We start from the raw sequence: 4,552 nt of genomic DNA on the forward strand, positions 1-4,552 counted from the left end.
CCAACTTTAGAAATTAGCAGTTCAAATGAGGTAATGGTTCCACAATTCACTCTCCTCAAGGAGAAACTGTCTTTGTACAACGAAGCAAGGCCACCACCGCGGCCAGTGGTCCTTGGGGCACATATGAATGCGCAATCAGGCGGGCATAGCTCCTTCATGGACACATAATCTTCATCCCTTTGCCAGGTCTCGGTGAAAAACATGAAATCTAAATCTCTAGCGATGAAAAAATCATTCAGAGTGAATGATTTGTTATTGATCGAGCGAGCATTTAACAATGCCCGCTTAAGAGACTTGGGACCAGCTTTGCAGACTGATTATTGTGACAGTGGTTGCAGATACCGGAAGTTGTGGGTTGTGTGGTTTTGACGTTTGTGATGTCTGTTGTTCATTACTACGGGTATGAAGGTGGGAGTTGTGGGACAGTAGAGACCAGCCCAGTAGTTGGGGCAATAGGAAAGCAGGAGGGATTGTCTGTAGAGGTTAGTGGCAGCTGGAGCCTGTAGGGGGAGAGTAAAGCTACTGAAGACCAGCAAAATCACCTTTTGCTTTCATTTATTCTTTCAGGAGGATAAATGTCACCTAAGCACCTTTGGATTTTAGTAGTGTACCCTTAATAGATAATGTGTTTATATAGTTTGTATTGTGCTTCTGTAACGTAAAGTAACTGCATACGAGTGGATGCAAGCATCACTAATGCTAGCGTAGTTCCTCAGGGATTTAAGCTGTTATTACTTTAATCTTGACAATCTAACCTGTGACAACTCATTAGCTAAGGTTGTGAGAACTGTAACTGGTGGTAGCTGTTGTTGATTTTGTTTAAATATGTTCATATATAATTTTATGGGTTATTGTTTGTCGGACGATTGAGCTAAGCTAACTAACGCTAACGTCAGCTGTCACTTGTTGCCATAGCAACGGTAAACATTCATATACGGGCTAAGTGCAGAGTGCAAAATCAAGCTTCATTGTAAATTATAGTTAAAGCTATGGTCTACGTTTACACACACACACACACACACACACACACACACCCCTCCCTCTGTGCTCCATGATCCCTCCCCTCCGAGCTTGTGTCCCCCTCCCCTCGGAGCCTCCTAACGACACACCCCCTCCCGCATAGAAATGTTTTGACGCCGTCTAACCACACAAAAAACTAACGGCAGCTTTCACAGTCATAAGCCAGTATTGGCATACAGTTATCTATGTCACAACATCCACAATAAAAACAAAATATTACCTGTTCAACAAAAACTCCTTTGTATCAGCATCACTTTTCAGGCCCAGATCTTGCCGGAGCTTTCTCCATCTGCCAATTGATGACCCGATGTGGCTGTGATTGGTCAATTTCTTTGCAGGCCTGCAGCTGCCAGAGAAAATGGATTTTTTTGGTTCCTTTTGCTCTTCACATTGCGTAGCTAGCACTATTGGGCCATAACCACCATCTAAATGATGTTAATAATAATGATCAATCTTTCTAAACGTGGACCATAGCTTTAAGATACATTGTATTTAACACAGGATGTGGGATTTTAGTAGTTAGTAAACTTTTAGAAAAGATCTATTTACCGTCGCTCTGACGTCAAACAATGGAGACAGGTAATAAAATACTGCAGTTATCCTATTGGACCCGTGTACTTCTGAAACCATGTATTATTCTATGCGATTTGGCTGTTTGGCCACACGCAACTGCATTTTTGGGCCCCCAAAACCGCGTTTCTTTGAAACCACAGTCCAGGGTGAAGTTTTTGAAAGACGCCGGTTTCGGGGGCCCAAAAATGCGGTTGCGTGTGGCCAAACAGCCAAATCGCATAGACTAATACACGGTTTCAGAAGTACACGGGTCCGTATGGACTAGGCTGTGGTGGCAAAACAATTATTTAATAAACAGTTTAAAGAAAAAGTCTTCACACGTCGACTGTCTTTCTTGAGTTTTTAATAAGCATTCGCAAATGGAGTCACACACATACAACCGCATGAACAGTCAGTCAGTGAGTGAGTGGGCAGATGTTCTCTAGCCCTGCTATCTTTATAGTTCCCATAACACATGCACATCGATAGTCAAAATATATGGCGCTCAGGTGGTTTGACATCCCTAAGACACATCTCTTGAGACTAACAAGGACACTTGGTGTGGGAGCCTCCCTGGCTCGTAACCTTTAACCTACTTCCATTAGGCCGCTGCTGTGTCTCACACTGCTGTCACAGTAGGGGTTAAATGGGCAACACATATCATTAGGTGAGAAGTTCAGTTTCATCAAAACAAGTAACCTTACACAACACATGCAGAACACACAATAGGTTAAATATGGTCAAATACCAGAATTTTCCATCACAAGGCCTTATAATAGCAAGAATGTTTTGTGTGAACTGGTGCATGTAGATTGCTTTTGTTTAGCCAGGGCAGAGCTATTCGACGGCGTAACGGTCAGTACCGTCGATGCCCCGGGGTGTAGCAGTAATGCCGACTGTCGAGCGTTTCCAGTGGGAGAGAGGGAATCGTGGGTGTATCCCGCTCTGTATGAAGCCACGTCAAAACCCACCAATAGAAACTCTTCTCTCATCCATCAGTGTAGGCCCCGCCCATTAAGTGCAGTTGAACTTGCAAACAAAACTTTGCAACTTCTCTGATGTCTGCTCAGTAGTTTCTGTGTATCCATCAGTTGATGTGTCTGGATGTCTGATCATCTCATTTCCCACCCTGGTGCTCTTTGTGTCTTGTTTACTAGGATGGCTACAAGAAGGCCGGAGTCCATCCACTCTGGTGTGTCCTTGAAGAGTGATTGGTCAAAAGCTGAACCGTTTGATTTCAAAGACAGAGTCTCTCCCAGGTAAGTTTTTATTATCATCAAAGTGTAACTGCATGCAGTGATATTTTACACACACAAGTCTGATTATTATGATTATTTTACAACCATTGTGTCAGAGAATTAGCTCATATAATGAAGTCATGCATAACAGCTTTTGCATCATTCCACACACTGTTATCATGTTTGAATTATGTTGCTTTTAATGTTTATTTTCATCCTCATAAAGTAGCATCATAACTGTGACTATCACACTTGCGGTGGCCGGACTTTTCATCTCAGCACGATGTGTCAGATGATGAAGATTTGGTCAAGTCTTCAGACGATCAGTGAGTCTAATCTGTTAACCTCATTTACATTGTTTCACACACAGTCTCAAATATTCAGATGAATCTGTGGACATGACTAAAACTTTTTCAGCACAGTCACATTCATCTTTTCTGTCACTTGTATCTGGACTGTTGGAACATAAAGTCAGTAAAATCAACGTCTTCTCTTGCAGATCAAAATGACAGTCAACATTAGGACTCCCTCTCAATACTCATATTGTCTGAATATGATCTCATATGATGGAGCAGGGTAAAGAGAGAGAAGTCGGGGAACTAACTTTAAAAAGAGCAGAGGAATCATTCAGTGGGAACAGAATCATCTTTTACTGAACTTGTCTGATGCTGTGTTTATCCAGCAGTTGTGGCTGGATGTCTAATAATGTCCATTTCTCACCCTGGTGGTTTAATCAGTTTTCAGAAGGTGTTTGATCTTGATTCAAACCTGTTGATGACTTTATGTAACAAAGAGCTGATGATGGTAAATTTCATCAGTGTATGTTGGGACTAGTTATTGATAGAAAATTCACTATTAGTAAATTACTCATACATTTCCTATACTTGTTATGTTATCTATTAAGTTATCCAAATTAGTTTCAATAAAATGTACATATTATTTTATTTCATCCACCTGCAGCTTAAATCTTAGTACATACTGTTTACATTTTAAATAATATCCTGTGTGGGAGGAGATGAACCAGGAGCTGTCGTCTGAAGTGGGATGGAAACATGGTTGAGGCATCAGTCAGCAGCTGCTCCTGATGGTCTCTTCATATTATCATGCCTGCTGCTGCTTCCTGCATCACTGTGTATTCAGAAACCCGTTGATTAAAAGTATCATAAATGTATATAAGAAAAATATATTAGTATATTGTATATTTTGAGAAGTTTGACAGACTTGCAGCTGTGTATTCATGAAGGACAAAGGGTTTTGTACAACTGTGGCACTTAAGATTTACCTTTCACTCTGTAAGTTGTGCGTTTGGTTTGTTGATGAAAATGAACCCAATGTAATTTTTTTTACCTTTATACACAATGAAACAAATAAAGAAGAATATTATTATCTTCTAAGCAAAGCCTGCAGATCCTTGACTGAACACAACACACAGCACAACATCAAACCAAAGCCAGCCCATCAGCCAGCTCACTCCTGGGTTAGACACCTCAGTAGCTTTAAGGAACAGACTTCACTCCTACATGGATCATTGTGTATCAAACAGGTGTCACACTCCTTTACTGAGCCTCTCACTGATACTTTGATTGGAGTCAAGTAGAAAGCTACACAATGTGAAGTGTGTGTGAAGGAGGGAAGTGTGTGAAGCCACAAATGAAAGCAGCTGGTGACTTAACAAAGAGTCATGTGACTGTTTCAGAGCTCAGCCAATGAGGTATTTCCCTCTCTCTGACTGAAGCTCAGAT

At 41.2% G+C, this 4,552-nt stretch overlaps 1 protein-coding gene and 2 long non-coding RNA genes across 20 annotated transcripts in view; 2 read left to right on the forward strand and 1 right to left on the reverse strand.

The window, feature by feature from the left end:
• LOC126401483 (uncharacterized) overlaps positions 1–4,552 on the forward strand; it is a 47,674-nt gene that overhangs the window by 35,124 nt on the left and 7,998 nt on the right. The gene's annotated exons all lie outside the window — the stretch shown is intronic.
• LOC126401491 (uncharacterized) overlaps positions 1–4,552 on the reverse strand; it is a 29,454-nt gene that overhangs the window by 8,385 nt on the left and 16,517 nt on the right. The gene's annotated exons all lie outside the window — the stretch shown is intronic.
• LOC126401490 (uncharacterized) lies at positions 1,975–4,209 on the forward strand. 2 transcript variants are annotated; one of them, XR_007571076.1, is made up of 3 exons: positions 1,975–2,831; positions 3,040–3,136; positions 3,310–4,209. It is a non-coding gene; the product is annotated as an uncharacterized LOC126401490 (long non-coding RNA). The 2 variants fall into 2 exon arrangements; XR_007571075.1 differs by having other exon boundaries at positions 1,983–2,831; positions 3,037–3,136.

This window comes from Epinephelus moara, chromosome 14 (genome assembly GCF_006386435.1).
Source record: "Epinephelus moara isolate mb chromosome 14, YSFRI_EMoa_1.0, whole genome shotgun sequence".
NCBI classification, from domain to species: Eukaryota; Metazoa; Chordata; class Actinopteri; order Perciformes; family Serranidae; genus Epinephelus; species Epinephelus moara.